Source organism: Schistocerca piceifrons, chromosome 7, assembly GCF_021461385.2.
Source record: "Schistocerca piceifrons isolate TAMUIC-IGC-003096 chromosome 7, iqSchPice1.1, whole genome shotgun sequence".
In the NCBI taxonomy this organism is placed as follows: Eukaryota; Metazoa; Arthropoda; class Insecta; order Orthoptera; family Acrididae; genus Schistocerca; species Schistocerca piceifrons.
This window is the reverse complement of record NC_060144.1, coordinates 557189550-557209196: the sequence shown is the minus strand read 5'-3', so window position 1 is coordinate 557209196 and position 19647 is coordinate 557189550. Positions and strand designations below refer to the sequence as shown.

General features: G+C 39.2%; 1 protein-coding gene across 2 annotated transcripts in view; it reads left to right on the top strand.

Moving 5' to 3' along the window:
* The first annotated feature begins 12153 nt into the window (after positions 1-12153).
* Positions 12154-19647, top strand: part of LOC124805013 (coatomer subunit beta) — a 122038-nt gene continuing 114544 nt past the window's right edge. The window contains exon 1 of one of the 2 annotated variants that reach the window (XM_047265416.1): positions 12154-12244. The gene's annotated coding sequence lies outside the window, so the exon portion shown is untranslated. Of the gene's footprint in view, positions 12245-16521; positions 16594-19647 lie in introns of those variants that run through there. The other variant, XM_047265417.1, reaches the window with a different exon arrangement.

Here is a 19647-nt window from a genome sequence, read left to right as displayed (position 1 = left end):
AGGAAGCCTGTAAACGATATAACATAAAACTGCGAAGTAAAAGACTGAAATCTATGAATGAATATGCAAAAATGTAAAATGTAAATTTAAAATGTTAAGCAAAGTTACTAACTGTGTATGGTTATTTGGCTGCAATTTTATTAAATAAAAAATTTAGGTGTGTGTACTAATGTAACCACACCTCAGATCACAGATGCACAAATAAAGATACTGCTCCTACAAAACCCATCTGAAGAACTCATACACTCCTAGAAAATACAGAATGGTGTATTGTTCTACAGATATAATAACCAAAAAACTCGTAATAATTGATGTGTGTATACTAGAAGCCTGTGTTTCACTTACAGATTATGTGTGGAGGAATGACGATACATTAAAATGTCTCAGAAAACAAAAGCTTTATTGTTATTTTCCTAATTTGAGGAGATATGTAGAACAGTTGTTGAAAACTTGTCTTATCTATGAGAGAACAAAACCCACAAACAAGTATGGCTACACAGAAGTATATGCTATACTACCAATCAACCTTTGCAAATAGTATCTGTCGATGATGGAATAAAACACTTAGTAGGCCTTTACAATCATTTCTCAAAATATCCCAAACTTCATGCAAAAAAGACGACAACATTGTCATCCATCATCAGAAGAATTCTTAGGGACTGCATAGTGACGGTTGGTAAGCCTGTCGCAATCCTAACAAATAGTGCTTCAAACTTTACATGCAAAACAGGGAAAGATTTTCTACAGGACTCTAACATCAACCAAATTTTGATGTCGAAATTTCATCCCCAAAGTAATCTGATTTAACGTATTTTCAGAGAATTTAACTGTTTTGCATCAACATACACGACATACACATTGGATGGAGTTCATTGAACCAATAGAGCACATAGTAAACAACTTACAATTTACATGATGCCCTACATGACCTCAGGTCTCTTAATGAACAGCAAAGAGGTTAACTGTTGGATAAATCCATTGCCATGCCTGCTTAAAGAAAAATTTACTCTGATTGCAGTCACTGAACAGGCTAGAATTCAAAAGAATACCTATGACAAAAAGTTAAGTGGTTTACAGGAATATTCAATCAGAGAAATGGTGTTGTTAAAATGACATCCAAAATCTTCAGTCCTACAGAAAAGAAATAGTAAATGGCAACTACTGCACACAGACCCATATAAGACTGTTTGGATCCTGCACCCCTGAAGCTATCTTTTGGCTTTTCCGAAAGCAGGCTAAATTAAAGAACTTTACCGTCACCAAGATTTGGCAAGGTATCTGCACATGTAGTAGTGATGATTGCATTCCTTTGAGTTGAAAAAAGGTATAAAGTATAAATCTTTAATGACTACCTCACCTAAAAAGTATGCTCTGAGCAATTTCCTATCTGAATAGTTTTACTATGGTGTATCAATTTATGTACAGCGAATGCTACATAAAATTCTGAACTATTTTGCTTGAAATTTGCAGACAAATATGTTTCTATGTAACTAGATAAACAAGAAAGAATAAAACTATCGATGTAGAATTTGACAGGCTGTATTTCGTGTACAGAATGCAAAACTAGATAAGCCTGAAAAGAGACTCATATTGTTGTTGCTGTAAACTAAACGAGTAGATTTTTTAAAGTTATCACTAGTTGTCTCATGGCAATAGTTTGAACTTATGTGTATGTATATTAGTCGTTCAGATGTTTCATGAGTAATCAGTGGTTATTTAATCAGGATAGTAAAATGGTTAAAGATAATATGAGGTCTCAAGTGGAGCAAAAAATTAAAATATACGTGATATAATTAGCTTAGAGGTATAGCAGTACTGTTTCCTAATAATTCATATTTGTAAAATGAAAACTCATGAGCCCAAATGATGCGCATTTCTAGTTCATTAACTCAAAAAAATTGCTCTGAGTACTATGGGACTAAACATCTAAGGTCATCAGTCCCCTAGACTTAGAACTATTTAAACCTAACTAACCTAAGGACATCACTCACATCCATTCCCAAGGCAGGATTCGAACCTGCAACAATAGCAGCAGTGCGTTCTGCTCTGAAGCGCCTAGAACCGCTCGGCCAGAGAGGCCGGTTAGTTCATTAACTGTAAATGAACAAGTAGATATAGCTAAGTGATGGACGAATATTTTAGCGTGGAAATTGTATATACAATAAGATATTATGCTCCTCTTATTGAGTATAACTTTAGAATTTTACTTGGATTTGAGCATATTTTTGCATACGCACATGGTAATTATTCTGCTTTGAGCATATGAGCCATGTTTTCAAAATAAATATTGATCTGTTATCCAAACTTTAAGCTGTGATGAGTCCGTATAGTGGCAAATCTTCAAAACACAATAAGGGTGTTTTATACAGTGCAAATACTTTTTAAAATAACGACAAGAGAATGCAGTGATAGATGTGAGACTGATATCTTTCATGTAAATGTAATGACAAGATTTTTAGTTCCAATAAGACTAACAAGGATCAATGGGGACTAATTTTAAGTATATTGGTGTAACATAAATGATAATGCACTAACGTGAAGACCGGTGTCGGAACTGTTGTGAAATCTATTCATAAATCTAAAAACCAATTAAACGCTTGTGGCTGATATAAGGATATTAAGATACTGGGTAATCTTTGAATGAAATCCAGTGTCCAGAGTGTGTTTCTTAATGCAACCAGACAGTTTCGCTGAAGCTGATGCTGTAAAGTGAAAACATCGCTTACCTGGGTTGATACCAGTGAATTGCTCATTGCTGATTGTTCAGTGTACAGAAGAAGGATGTCTTATTCAACCTTGTATTTCGCTGACTGAGTCCACTGCTTCTGACTGACAACATCTGACGACCACTGATGTCACCTGTCACCTGTCCCTATATTCATTACAACGAGTGTTGAAAATGTGTTAAATAAACTATTTTAGATTCTTTGTAGCTTCCCATGAAAATTCTCAGCCTTCTTCAAATAACACTCAGACAGTTGCTTAGTTGTATCTGATACAAAAACTCTATGATCGAAGTAAAAGGAAATCATGAAAGTTATGAGCGATGAGAAAAATATCTTTTAACTGTGTCACTTAGATGTATGTGTGTATAAAATGTAATGTACGTTGAACGAAATTGCTTATGACTACAAGTGAACTGTGGTTGTAAAAGACCATAGAAATTAATGAATTCCTGTGCATAAGCACACGTGCTGCGTGATCATTAGTTGGAAGGCATGGTCGAGTCAAATACAACAAACTATGATAATGCCTTTCAAGAGGACTATGTAATAAAATATTAAAAATCAATAAAAATGAATCTAGAGCCTCCAAAAACCTGAGGTACCATAGAGATTATATTCTCTGTGATGTTTTCGTTATGTTTTGTCTAAAAACATTTAACTAGTTAATTAGTTACATGTTTCATAGACCACTTGAACAATCCTGTTATCGAAATGATGTGGAATGAGTCAGTTTACAGGATACACATACATGATTGGTGTTAATGTCAATGAACACAGTATCATTTTATTTCAACTCATGCAATTACACCTTTAAAAACGTTTTTTCGTTTTTTTACTGGTTACCAGTTTTTAGGTAGGAATTCGTCAGTGGGATAGAACGAGCTGCATATTGAGCTCCGATCTGAACCAATGACACCCTTAACAATGGGTAATAATGGTCAATTTTCCCTCTAGTGTTGCAGATATGTACATCACTTTTCTTCTCAAATTGTGGTGGGTGCTCCCATCTTACTTCTTCTTGTATCTCTTGTCTCTTGGCACCTTTTCTGTCTGCACTGGTGCAGAAGGTGATGATATTGTACAATTTAGACTAATTACATTCGATTTAAACATGAATTAACGTCATGTAATGTTATTAATATTTCTTGTCCTAATCTTGTTTTTGAATGTATTTCACAGAAGTGTGATTGGAGGTAAAAGTAACGTTGGTGTTATTAATAAGGTGACGCTATTCATCGGCAGCCACTGCCACACCCTTAAATGCATACTGTGTGGAAAATAAAAGGACCTGCGTTTTTCTCCAGAATTTGGTTTTCGGAATCTAATCTGTTTAAAGAAAGATTGCTCTTGTACACTAATACTAGCATTAAAATACTTACTTTTCTTCCACGGTCCTGCACCACTCTATTATTAGCGGACCAACAATTGTAGATTTCGCTGATTGACGAATTTGCTCCCATCATTTAGATAATTCCTTCTTCTTTCTTTTTGTTAATCGTATGGAACAAATAAAATTTAATGATTTATCCAAGAGGGAAGAGAGTTGTATATCTCCCCAGGAACCTGGGACACCAGCACTGCCAACCAGTTGCACCTGCATCACTATTGGATACATTACAGTCATTTGACTATTTTGTCTACTTCAGTAACGTGCCTGACAGAGGGTGCATGTGTGAGTTTCCACTAGGTATGTATATAAGGCACCACCCAGCAGGTAGTGAACCAGTTACTTTCACACAGCCAACTCCAGGACATCCATGAGCAACTAAGCCATCGCCAGCAGGAAGCCATTGATCCCCTCACCAAACACTGCCTTTTGGGACTTGTATTCCCATCAACGTCCAGCTGAAACATCATCTGTAGCAAGTCATCTCTCCCTCACCAACCACTGTCTTGTGGGACTTGGTCTCAACTCCAGCCAACGAGGACCTAATCTATCACCATGTGCAGCCACCACTCACTGCTGACCCCTGCCTTGTTGTATTCTGCATTCAGGAACTTCCAATTTGGGTTTGGCCTCCGTAAGAATATTGTATTTGGTTATATTCGGTGATTAACATGCTGATGGACATCGTCATTTAGTACTGATTAACTATTCTACTGGACTTGTCCAAACTAGTCAACTGTATGAGACCACTCACCAATTAAAGGACTTGCACTGCACTGCTGTTGTATTATGTTTAAAACTCCTTGTACTGATTCACTTTGATAGAAGTGTTACTATGTGGCTAGCTGAGAATCTCAGTTATGCAAGCAGTTCCACTATAGTCACAACATACAGTTGTGATGAGGAATATTGGAACAGAATTCAAGGGTGATGTGAATGTTGGTTGGGTTGTTTTTGGGGGAGGAGACCAGACAGCGAGGTCATCGGTCTTATCAGATTAGGGAAGGAAGAGGAAGGAAGTCGGTCATGGCCTTTCAAAGGAACCATCCCGGCATTTGCCTGGAGCGATTTAGAGAAATCACAGGAAACCTAAATCAGGATGGCCAGACACGGGCTTGACCCGTCTTCCTCCCGAATGCGAGTCCAGTGTGCTAGCCATTGCGCCACCTCGCTCAGTGATGCAGTGATGTGAATGTTTGAACTTCAGTGCTCTTATACATTACCAGTGTGACTACACTGTTACAGTGCATTTTTTTCAACGTTTGTGATAAGCAATGTCTTTCTCACTCATATGCTGGTGCTCTAATCAGTCGCTCTCTTATTTCAGTATGGCGATGCAGACACTGAACCTATTGGTACAATTACTGGTTTGCTTAGAGCGCATAGAACGTGAACAAGAGTGTCTCTCGCAAACGTTAGTCCACCTGGACACTGCCAACCACAGTCTAGATTTATGCTGTCTACTCTGTTTCTCAGCTTCAGTGACAAATTGGACCCATGGCTCTGTTTCATGACACGAATGGAAAATCGTTTTGTGGTCCATAACATTCAGTGTGAAATCAGAGACAACACATGAAATCGTTATTGTGGTAGGTCAAAAACGGAAGTAATAATAAATGACATACTTGCCCCGTGTTCTTTTACACTGTTATTCAGTGTAATCAAACAATATTTTGATTGGAAGAATAATGGTGTTCAGATTGAAGTCCTCGAGTTAGACACTTTTTATGGAAGTATAACGCCCCATAAATGATGCCAACCTCGACATACATAAATAATTCTGCAAGCACTAATTTAACAATGGCAAACGTGATCCTCAGTCCGACTGCAGTGAAACCTCCGTCTTTTTGATAGGAAACTCCATTACTGTGGTTCACCTAACATGAGAGCCAATTTCTCTTGGCCTAAATCACATCCATTACAGTAAACTGGAACTGCTAACATTTACAGAATTAATATACAGTTAGAATGAAACATAGTTATGCAATTTCAATAAATTTATCACACTAAAATACCTAATCTTGACTGTTGGGACCAAGTGCTGTCAAAACTGAAATCCAACAGACTTTTTACTGAAGCTTGTCTAAGAGTCCCTGTTAAGATATTCATCTACAGATCAGAAGGAGTTGCCTATCAAAAAGTCTTTCAAACTCTGTTCAAACCGTGCTTTAGCTGAAATCACATTTTTTATGGTTACTGGCACTTTATTAAAAATATGTGTTCCTGGATAATGGGCTCCATTTTGGACCAAGATAAATGATTTCAGGTCTTTATGTAGATTGTCCTTATTCCTAGTATTGATACTATGTTTTCAGCTATTGGTTGGGAACAGACATATTATTTGTAGTACTTTTCATTAATGAATAAATGTTAGCATACCCAGTTCCTTGAACAGGTTTCTACAAGATGTTCTTGAATTTACACCGTAAATCACACTTTATTATAAGCATTTGCACTCTAAAAAATTTTACTAGGTTTGATGAGATACTCCAGAACAAAAAATGTTCAAATGTGTGTGAAATCTTATGGGACTTAACTGCTATGGCAGTGGTTCCCAACAGGTGGTCTGTGGACCCCCAGGGGTTCGCGAGCTATATACTTCGTATGATACTCAATTGTTATTTTTTAAGCAGTCTGTTACATTAAACACCCACATTTGAAGACAAAGATTTTGAGCAAAAATAAAAAATTTAACAATAGCAATGATGGCTAAATTGAAAAAGTTTTAAGCTTAATATTTTTTCAGTAATGAATGTAATTTTTTTTCTAAGTACCAAAAATAGAAAACGTATAAAAAGACTCTTAATTTGGCTTTTTTAGGTACTTGGTACTGTGATATGACAAGGTGCTAACCATGCTCGATGGAGTCCTTGAGAAAATTTTGTTGGGAACCCCTGTGCTAAGGTCATCAGTCCCTAACCTTACACACTATTAAACTAAATTATCCTAAGGACCAACACACACACCCATGCCCCGGGACCAGCCACACAGTCCATGACTGCAGTGCCTTAGACCACTCGGCTAATCCAGTGCGGCATACTCCAGAATGCTTGGGTATGAAATAACAGACTGAAAGTATGAAAAATATGTAAGTTTTTTAGATTTATATTTCCTACATCTGACATCGTTTGCATTGCAAATACAGACTTGTTTAGGTACTCCAGCAACTCTGTGGTATGCCCTTCCCAACTGAACTTGTCATTGAATTGAAATCCCAGAAATTTAACACTGTCAACCTCTTCTACCTGAATGTCTTCATATGTTATACATATGCTGGAAGGAAATCTCTTACAGGCTCTGAAGTCTTTTCTGGGCTTTTCAATGTTCAGTGACAGTGAATTAGCTTTAAACCATTTATTAATGTCAGCGAAAATTTGATTAGCAGCCATTTCTAAATCTGTACTTGACTTACTGTTTGTTGCAATATTAGTATCATCTCCAAACAAAACAAATTTAGCATCTGAAAATGTAACATATGAGAGGTCATTCACATATACAAGAAAAAGCAAAGGACCCAAGGTGGAATCTTGAGGAACACCACATGTAACCAGATGAAAATTGATTGCTTACTCCACAGGTATTTAGCAAGGACACCCTTTGTTTCCTGTTATTTTGATAAGACTCAAACCATTTCACACCACTGCCAGTGACAACACAATACTCTAATTTACTTAAGAGAATGCTGTGATTCACACAGTCAAATGCTTTTGACAGGTCACAGAAAATGCTAGTAGCCTCTAATTTGTTATCTAATGAATTAAGTACATTCTCACTGTAAGTGTAAATAGCATTATATCAGAACCCTTAAGGAAGCCAAACTGTGACCTGGAGAATATATTATTTGTAGTTATATGCTTAAGAAGATACTTGAACATAACCTTTTCAAATATTTTTGAAAAAGCTAGCAGAGGAGAAATTGATCTATAGGCTGATGATATTTCTTTATCCCCCTTTTTGTAAAGAGACTAAACTTCAGAATATTTTAGCCAGTCAGGAAATGCTCCGCTGATAAGAGACTGATTGCAAAATGACTTAAGATGGAACTCAACTCGCATCAGCACTCTTTGATTAACTTCACTGATATATTATCATAACCAGTAGAATACATTGATTTTGAGGAGTTTATGAAGCATGCCACTTCTCTATGAGAAGTAAGTGTAATTTCCATTTTACTGAAGTTATTGTTAGAGACTCGTCTTAGGTAATCCATTACACTGTTTACTGAACCTTATAACACCAAGCTGTCAGTAACAGAAACAAAGTACTTGAGATGGTTCCCTGTTGGTGACATCTTAGCTACTAGCTGGCTAGAGTTGACACTAAGTCCTCTGTGGTAGTGGTAGATAAGGAGAGCTATGGCTTCCTGCTGGCGAAAGATTAGCTGCTCATGGATGTCCTACAGTTGTGATTACCTATAATAGGCTCCACAAATGGAAGTGGTTCACTAGCTGCTGCTTGACATCATAAATACACACCCAGTGGAAGGCTACTTGTCTGTCCTCTGGCAAGCATGTGGCTGGCATAAACAAAATATTTACATGACTGTAGCACTACCAATGGTGTTGCAGGCTGCTGTAGGTGGCAATGCTGGCACCACAGGTTTCCGTGGAGCTTGCTGTAGGCTAGTTTGTAAACATGTTGTCATTTTGGCATATGTACGCTGGCTAATGTATTTATTTACAAGCAATGTGTGACAGCTGGTGTTATGATGTCATCAGTGGACACCTGTGGTCTGACAACCTGCCAATCTTGGCTGCATTGGCAAGAAGTTAAAGTCACAGAATACAGCATGGGGATACCCCATGGGGAAAGATGGTGGAGGCATCACGATGTGATGTAAACCTGTATCAGTGGTGCCTCCAAACAGATAAGGCACCTTGGAGTCATTGTCATTGACATCTATGAGTGCAGGTGCCTGGATCCACAGTGCCCCTGTTCCTGTAACTGATCAGCTCATATGTGACCGCAAATTCTGTGGTTGGCCCAGACGGGAACTTTCTGAAGCAAATCTGTAAACAGAAAATACGTAAAATCCTCATCCCAGACATCTGCAGTGGATGCCAGTGTTTGTGTTTGAACTTATGTGAGGGAGCAGCAGAAGAGTGGATAAAGACCTGTCTGTGACACTTGTATGTCGTCCTGATAAGCAAGGATGGCAACTCTGTGTGCAGCGATGGGTTCCTAAGATCAACCATATTGATATGAAACCGACTAGTCCAGCGAGGTTGACTTTGTAGTCGTTTCTCAGTGCATAGATCGTCTGATTAGAGTGCTGCATCTCTCTGATTACTCACCCTGAAAATAGATTGGGTCCAAGAGACATGTTTGTTTATGCAATATTGTGCAACCTCTGGAAGCAGGTTTTGAAGCTTGAGGACAGACATTTGCGAAAGTGTGTTCCACTGATTTCTGCTTTGAAATGCCTGTGATATGACTTTCCAAATGGGAAGACAGATCTTTGAAGACGACTGCTTGAATAGTATTGCTCTGAACTCAGTATTGTTTGCACTGCATCGTTAGGAACCTAAGTGTGTCAATCCATTGGGTGGATCTTTACTGCAGTTGTGAGTGTAGGTATGTGTATGGTGCCAATTATGTGGCATTAGGTCTGGGAACTGCTGAAGAAGTATCATCCATTTCTGCAGCCATGTGAAGGACCAGCTCTGGTTTCTGAATGACATACCACACTACTGGATCATGAAATGTACTATCAGACTATCCTTTGAACATATTGTTGTCAGCACATCCAAACATAATAATCATGACAAATGGCCAGTCCTTCAGTGGTACACAGGTCTGGAATGTGCAGCATATGGACATCAACTGGTGCGCATCCTGAATGGCGGAGTCCAGAAAGACTGGTGACTAAGCTACCTCAACTGGATGTGTAGTCGGGAATGGGAACAATCACTGTACCAAAAGCGTCAGTTTTGCAGTTTAAAATCCTTGGGTCACAAGCCCACTGACTTGCAGCAAATGGTCAGACGGTCCTTCTGATAATGGAGAAATACTGAAAACTAACAGAGTGGAGAACTCTGGGTGCAGCAACTGTGGAAGCAACTGGAACGAAAGTACCCAGTACCTTCATTGACATGGCAGGCAAGCTGCTAATTGGGATGAAAAATGAATCTCGATAATTGTCTGAAATTTCCTCCTGTAATGTATTGGTGCACCAAATCGTTGCCACACTGGGGGCATCGCATTCTAAACAGTAAATGCATGAGCTTATGTTATTAGGAACTTGCAGATCGGCTTCACGTAGAGGGCGGATGTTGGCCTTATGGTGGCAGATATGCTGCAGACTTCAAGTTTATTTACAAGTCTGATGGACTTGATGAGTCTTGTAACGACGTGGATGACGCCGTAGAATGTTTACTGCGTGTATTAGCAATGAGAATTTTACACAAAGCTTAGTAGGCTGTTAGTTGAGCTTTCATCTGGGTTCTATACCTGGGTCAGAAGATTGAAGACGTTGATACACTTTAGTACTAGAGTAAGCAAGTATAAATGTCTTACATTGAATCTCACACTGAATGTTATGGACCACAAAACACTTTTCCAGTCGTGTCACGAAACCGAGCCATGGCTCCAATTTGTCACTGAAGCTGAGAAACAGAGTAGGCAGCATAAATCTAGACTGCAGTTGGCGGTATCCAGGTGGACTAAGGTTTGCGAGAGACGCTCTTGTTCTTGTTCTATGCGCTCTAAGCAAACCAGTAATTGCACCAATAGGTCCAATGTCTGCACTGCCATACTGAAATAAGACAGCGACTGATTAGAGCACCAGCATATGAGTGAGAAAGACATTGCTTATCGCAAATGTTGAAAAAATGCACTGTAACAGAGTAGCCATGCTGGGAATGTATAAGAGCACTGGAGTTCAAACATTCACATCGCCCTTGAATGTTGGGCAAAAATTCTGTTCCGGTATTCAGGTGTCTAACTCAAAGACTTCCGTCTGAATACCATTATTCTTCCAATAAAAATATTCTTTGATTACAGAAAATAATCTACTCCCGTCATTGAATAACAATGTAATAGAATAGGGAGTAAGTATGTCGTTTATTATTGCTTCAGGTTATGCTCACAGTTTGTTTTTAGTATTCTGAGAATCCCAAAACAGTACTTTCTTTTAATTTTGAGGGCAATCTCCTGTTAAAAGTTTGATGGTGGTACACAGCGTCAAATGCCACAGCTTGAACTTTCTTTTTGTCTCATAGACGTTTTGCTTCTAAATATGAAGCGATGTCTAATGAAGTACTATTCGTTCCACCAAATTTTCTGTGGTTATTTCACTGTCTGTGTGCCTCCCGAGATCCGCTATCCTTCTGTTTCCAATAACAGTCACACGTATTCCTCACATTCGCAACGCTCTTCCTTAAAACAAAGATATTTTTCGTTTGTTCATCTGAAGATTTACATTTACTCTCGTTTCCATTATTAGAACCACTGCCCAGTGGTGCTGAAGACATTCCGTGTTAATTTACTACAGTTAGTAATTATAGACATTTAAAAATTCCAGTGCAATAGGCACACAGTTCGCTGGCCACTGCTAACTACAGAACTGCCCCAGAAATCTGTGTTTGTTACCATATGCCCAAAATTAATTTGCGATATGAATGTAAACTAACTCGTTCCGCATCATTACGATTTACCGTGCAAAATGATCCATGTAACTAATAACTCACACCACAGTCTGACTCCTAGCCTATTGTTCGCCGACGAACCAGTCGTTGATGTTAATAATGTAGCACTTGAAAATGTTTCTTTCACGTTCCAAGTTCTGGCCATAATATTACACACCTTTTTAATTTAAATTATTTGTCATTGTCGAAAAAATCGCAGAAAAATTAAATAAAACTGAAAATGGTCAATCAAAACATTATAAATAACGGGTTCATGTAGAGTAAAATGCCGGACTTTTACGAAATTTGAAAATACCTGCCGTACATGAACAAAATACGAAAAAGAGCAATCTCCTCTGTTGAAATAATGGACGGGAAAGAATGGGTGCTCAAAGTAGTGAACCAAATACATGAAATGTTTACGAACTGCGAGGTGTGAAGATCTTTGGTGAAGCGTTGGAATACGTGGTGCTGGTCCTCTGAAGTGACAGAAGAGTGTAACTGTTGTAAGTAAGACTGTTTCCGAAGCAATAAAATTTTCGTGTTGACATTTTATTGTAATTTTATTGAAGTCACAAGTTAGTGACGTTCGTAGCCGTCATACGTTGTAATGCATGCGTATGTGCTATGTTTACAACTTTCCAGCTTCTCTTGCTACGAATCTGTCGTACGTTATGACTCAAAACTGAAATATTTGAAACCATTAAATGCTGTGACTCAACACTCAGTTCCTCCCCTGGCCCAAAGCTTCCGCTATTGTTGCTGCTGGTTAATTTGTACGTTTCATTTGCCACTCTGCCGGCATAAACTATTCGTGAATCCGACATTTTTGACAAGCATCGCTGTGTAACCAACAGGCCGTGAAAATTTTTCCACAGCGTTCAAACATTGACATATTTTTTAATTTTCTCCTGTTCATTTGCTATAAAATTAAAATTACATAACCAGCATGCATTAATAAGTGCTGATGAGCAGTACTAATTTTCTAATTTTGCCCAGTATTTTCGTGGTTGTTGCCTCTTCACTTTCACAGCCAGTTGAAATACCTATTTTAATAACTGACAGGGTAAGCTATGTTTCACATACAGTTCATTAGTAGTGAAAATTGGGTCGCCAAGACCGTCACATCCCAGAGCCATCGCGATTATTGTAAAGAGATGTTCTTAATATTCTAGTGCCACCCAGGTTGGCAATCGCGTGTACTAATTGCGTAACAGAATTGTGACTTTGATTAGTGGGACATGAATTAATGACTGTCAATCATACATAGCTCGAGTAGAGAGATTAGTGCAAGTTATATAGGCTAATACAACAGATTCACTGAGAAGTAAGGTTCAGATCTGTGCCCAACCACCCAATTTTTCTGCGATTTTTCTGAATCATAGCCCACTGTTAATTTCTTTCCCCAGCTATGGAATGATACATTTAAACATGGACTTTCTTCCTTAGAGTTGTCCGCCTTCCAGTGGTACAGTACTGTTATTTGCAGTGAAAACGGGGCCATAGAAGACAAAAAAATCATGGTGTCCTATGTAGTTTATAATACATTGAGAAAGATCTTACATCAAAATTTACCGGAATGGAATACATAAAGTACGACTGCTGACACACTACATAGTTGCATTATTAGAAAATTGGCAAAATAACTGGGAAAATGTCAACTCAGGAAATCAGATCAATGACACTGAATAAGCATTTGGCAGCATTGAACTGTGTTATTTCCACCACTGACAGTGACATTTACAATACTACTTCCTTTCATTTTATGATTTTTAAATACGGTATGAATTGCTGCATGACCCGTCTTGCTTTTACTGTGTCACCACATCTGTCAAATGAGAGATATAAATCACTCTCAAGTGTGCTTGTAAGATGACAGCTGTGGCTGCTATCATTTATCAACACCATAGCTATGCCATTCACAAGTCATGACTGGTTAGACTGTGTCAGTGTCACAGGGTTAAGAATATATTAAAATAAGTGTAGTGCAACACTTAGTGACACACAATTGTGAGAATTTTTAAAAAGTACTGTACATGTTCACTTGATTTCATACAGCACTGCACTATTTAGGCAGTCCAATTTACTTTTTCACTCTCATTCAAATTGTATAGTAGTTATTGGGACTAGTGCAGCAGGGGATACAACCCGTCGGCTTTGGACAATGACGTCACAAGTGGCCAATCGAGAAGCGATTCTTCTTAGTGTTGTAGCTCCCTTCAGTGGCTGATAAGTGTTTTTTGGCTTTTTAAAAAAAAAAAATCTCAAGAGATAGAATAAACAGATCCACTTTATTAAGCAATCAGTAAAGAAACGAAACTGAAACATAACAGCAAAAGCGAAAATGGGAAACTGCTCTCTGGCGGCTTGTGACGTCCTTGTCCAAAACCGATGGGTTGTATCCCCTACTGCACTAGACCCTAGTTATTGGCTTAGACCGTGCCATATCTTTCCTCAAAATTTCAGCAATTCCCAGGGTTGTATTTCTGTATTTAGATGGTTGAATATTTCAGTAGCACCGCTGGAAGACTCCTGTGTCATGGAGAGTCAACAGTTCGACATGTCTATGTTTTCCTTATTGTGTGTGTTATAGGTGTGGATTTCACTCCTGTTGGTGAATGCTTCTTATTTTCTTTCACATGCATGAGGCAGGTGAAGACATATTGAATGAAAATTATCACCACTCTTGGTGACTATCTGTTTGCTGAGGTCCAGTTTTCTGCTTGATTTTATGGTCCATTGCTTTTTTTAGCGATAGTGCTTCCTCACACCATGTAGAGTGACCCCATAGTAACAGGCCATAGGTGATATTGCTATGAAAGAGTGATTTTACCAGTAGCACAGACTGATCAATTATCACATGATTGAGACAGTTTGTCACACACATGTGCACTTGCCAAGAGAGTTTACTGTCCATCATGAATCCCAGAAGTCTGACAGCGTCTACACAGTTTAGGTATCCTTCGTCAAGGAAGGAAGATTGGAGTTCAACATCCCGTTGACATCAAGGTTGTCAGAGATGGGCCACAAGCTCAGATTGTTTCAAGGAGGGGAAACGAAATTGGCTGTGCCGTTTCAAAGGAACCATCCCTGCATTTGCCTGGAATGATTTAGGGAAATCACAGATCATGTAAATTTGGATAGATTTGAACCATCGAAAGCGAGTCCAGTGTGCTAACTGTTGCCCATCTCTCTTGACCTTTGTCATTGAGGCTACATACCAATTTTTGTGTGTTTTCTTTTTAAATTTAATTTTCATTTTATTTATAACAATCATCCCATTTTAAGGCTTCTTCTTGAGCCTTACTGCCGTTGATGTCTTTAGAGTACAGATTTCTTATCTTCAGATTGCAAGAACTGACCGTGAGAGCTTAAATCACTTACCAAAATTAGAAACAGGAGGCCCCATGACTGATTGCTGTACCACTGTTACAGCCACTCACCTGTAGACCGGGAAAAATGGAGTGAAATCTAGTGTCTCTGAATGTCAAGACAGACAGTATAATATCTAAGCCTCTACCTGACATCATCTTACATAGAGCACATCCCTGCCAAAGTCTTATTAAAACAAGTCCATTTGGCTGCAAGTGGTGGGAAGTTGTCATGTCGACAATATTTCATTGTGAAATTCCTCCCGACACCAATCTTGATTGCAAAACTTTTTTGTCATCAGAGATTATTACACTCGGTGCTTTATGCTCATTTCCAATGCTTCGGCAGTTGGTACATCCATGGCGGCTGTGTTGCGTGTGAGACACCTGATGAAACTTCTGTCCATTTATTCCTGTTTGTGACCTGAGAAACCACAGTCTGATGAAATGGGGGAACTCCAGGATGAATTAGTACCAGATGTCATATGCTTAACTGAGGCATAGCCTTCTGTCATTGACTTCCCTACAACAGCTATAAAATTTCTGGCAGATCAGTAGTGACATGGTCAATGATATCTGTGGTTGATTCATTCAAGGGTATTCAAAAATCCCATGTGACCTGATTTCAAAATGATATGGAAATACTTTAGTAAGGCTGGCTGTAAGTGAGCCGGGTTGATAAGCAACCATTTCCGTGTTAGTGGGTCCTAATCCCTGTTGTACAATGCCAAACCTTCCGTTTTATCAGGGTGCAATGTTTTTAGTGTAGTGATGATAAAGAGATCACTAATCTTCATCTGATGACTTCAGCATCCATGTGTCTGATTCAAGTTTTGTATATTACTGTGACTACATACTCTGGAATCTTCAGTGCCCATATTTCCAATTGTTCTGATGGATCCTTTTGGCTTGTTAGCCAGCATAAATAATGGTGATCGATCACAATGAATGATTTGCCATATAAATGGTACCATAACTTCCTGTTTGCCCACACAACTTTTTGGCTCTTTTTCACAGTCTAAGAGTCGAAGAGTACTCTAGATTTGCACTTCGACTGCCCTTTAATTCTGTCTTGACATTCATCATAGCTGGTAATTTTTGACAATATATGAACATTTTCTGAAGGATAAAGAAAGATCTTTCTCGCTCTTCGCTCCAAGAAAATTTGCATCTTCGTGCAAGACTTCTTATAGTGGCTATGCAATCCAAATGAAATCCTTTGTGTGTGTAGTACGAGTATAGTTTAAAGAAGTCTCTCACTTCCCTGATGTGCTGAGGAGTTGTAGAATCCATTTTTACTCTCACTTTTTATAGATCAGCATAGAATACACTGTTCGTGTTAGCCCCAAGATTTGTATTTCTTAGACGATGAAAAGGCACTTTTTCAGATTCAGGTGAAGACCTACGTCATGGACAGACATCAGTGCTGTTGTCAACTGGATTGGATGCTCTTCACATGACTTCGAGAAAACAATGGAATCCAGGTAGCAAAGACACAATGTCCATTTAAGATGTCAAAGTAGGTTGCCCCGCATACATTCGCAGGTGGCTTGAGTGTTGCACAGAGCACATACATTACAGTTCTGAACTCGTAGATGTAACCAGGTGTTACGAAAGGAAATTATCTTTTCTCAGGCAGTCTTGTCAACCGCAATCTACCAGTAGCCAGCCGGCATGATTATCAATAGTGGAGAAATATTATGCTTCCTTCAGAAGCCAAAAATATTGACAATGTGTGGCAGTGGGTATGTACACTGACATGACAAAAGTCAGGGGATGGAAATATTCACTTATGCAGCTGGTGGTAGTGTTATATAGAAGGGCATTGGATTGGTGGAACTGTCATTTTAACTCAGGTGATTCATATGAAAAGGTTTCCAATGTGATTATGGCCACATGGTGGGAAATAACAGATTTTGAATGGGAAATTGCAGTAAGAATCTGATGCGCGACGTATTCTGTTTGGAAATCGTTAGGGAATTTTGTATTCCAAGATCCTCCGTGTCAGGATTGTGCTGAGAATATCAAATTTCAGGCATTACCTTTCACCATGGATGCGCAGTGGCCAATGGCCTTCACTTAATGAGTGAGAGCAGCAGCATTTGCATGGAGTTGTCAGTGCTGGCAGACAAGCAACACTGTGCAAAATAACCACACAAAAATCAGTGTGAGACATACAACAAACATACCCATTAATGGGCCACAGCAGCAGATGACCGATGCAAGTGCCTCTCATGGGCACGTGACAGTATCGGTTGGACCGTAGATGACAGGAAAATCATGGCTTGGTCAGATGAGTCCCAAGTTCAGATGGTAAGAGTTGATCGTGGGGTTCAAGTGTGATGCAGACACATGAAGTCGTGGACAGAAGGCACTATGCAAGCTGGTGGTGACTCTATATTGGTGTGGGCTGTGTTTACTTGGAATGGTCAGGTCCTCTGGTCCAACTGAACTGACCATTGACTGTAAATGATTATATTTGGCTACTTGGAGACCATTTACAGCCATTCATGGACTTCATGTTCCCAAAAGATAGAATTTTTATGGATGACAATGCACCATGTCACCAGGCCACAGTTGTTAACAATTGGTTTTAAGAACATTCTAGACAATTAGAGTGAATGATTTGGCCACCCAGATCGTCCAACATGAATGCTATCGAACATTTATGGGACACAATTGAGAAGGCAATTCGTGCACAAAATCCTGCACAGGAAACATTTTCGCAATTATGGACAGCTATAGAGGCAGTATGACTCAATATTTCTGCAGGGAACTTCTATCGACTTCTTGTTGCATTACGCCAAGCAAAAGGAGGTCCGACACAATATTAAAATGTATCCCATGACTTGTTGCCTCATTGTATCCTTTTTGGTAACTTTATTTAGCCACTGTTAATTGACACACACCCCCACCCCATGAACCATGGACCTTGCCGTTGGTGGGGAGGCTTGCGTACCTCAGCGATACAGATAGCCGTACCGTAGGTGCAACCACAACGGAGGGGTATCTGTTGAGAGGCCAGACAAACGTGTGGTTCCTGAAGAGGGGCAGCAGCCTTTTCAGTAGTTGCAAGGGCAACAGTCTGGATGACTGACTGATCTGGCCTTGTAACAATAACCAAAACGGCCTTGCTGTGCTGGTACTGCGAACGGCTGAAAGCAAGGGGAAACTACAGCCGTAATTTTTCCCGAGTGCATGAAGCTTTACTGTATGATTAAATGATGATGGCATCCTCTTGGGTAAAATATTCCGGAGGTAAAATAGTCCCCCATTCGGATCTCCGGGCGGGGACTACTCAAGAGGATGTCGTTATCAGGAGAAAGAAAACTGGCGTTCTACGGATCGGAGCGTGGAATGTCAGATCCCTTAATCGGGCAGGTAGGTTAGAAAATTTAAAAAGGGAAATGGATAGGTTAAAGTTGGATATAGTGAGAATTAGTGAAGTTCAGTGGCAGGAGGAACAAGACTTCCGGTCAGGTGACTACAGGGTTATAAACACAAAATCAAATAGCGGTAATGCAGGAGTAGGTTTAATACTGAATAGGAAAATAGGAATGCGGGTAAGCTACTACAAACAGCATAGTGAACGCATTATTGTGGCCAAGATAGATACGAAGCCCACGCCTACTGCAGTAGTACAAGTTTATATGCCAACTAGCTCTGCAGATGATGAAGAAATTGAAGAAATGTATGATGAAATAAAAGAAATTATTCAGATAGTGGAGGGAGACGAAATTTTAATAGTCATGGGTGACTGGAATTCGAGTGTAGGAAAAGGGAAAGAAGGAAACGTAGTAGGTGAATATGGATTGCGGCTAAGAAATGAAAGAGGAAGCCGCCTGGTAGAATTTTGCACAGAGCACAACATAATCATAGCTAACACTTGGTTTAAGAACCATGAAAGAAGGTTGTATACATGGAAGAACCCTGGAGATACTAAAAGGTATCAGATAGATTATATAATGGTAAGACAGAGATTTAGGAACCAGATTTTAAATTGTAAGACATTTCCAGGGTTATGACCTGTAGATTAAAACTGAAGAAACTGCAAAAAGGTGGGAATTTAAGGAGATGGGACCTGGATAAACTGAAAGAACCAGAGGTTGTACAGAGTTTCAGGGAGAGCATCAGGGAACAATTGACAGGAATGGGGTGGAAAATACAGTAGAAGAAGAATGGGTAGCTTTGAGGGATGAAGTAGTGAAGGCAGCAGAGGATCAAGTAGGTAAAAAGACGAGGGCTAGTAGAAATCCTTGGGTAACAGAAGAAATATTGACTTTAATTGATGAAAGGAGAAAATATAAAAATGCAGTAAATGAAGCAGGCAAAAAGGAATACAAACGTCTCAAAAATGAGATCGACAGGAAGTGCAAAATTGCTAAGCAGGGATGGCTAGAGGACAAATGTAAGGATGTAGAGGCTTATCTCACTAGGGGTAAGATAGATACTGCCTACAGGAATATTAAAGAGACCTTTGGAGATTAGAGAACGACTTGTATGAACATCAAGAGCTCAGATGGAAACCCAGTTCTAAG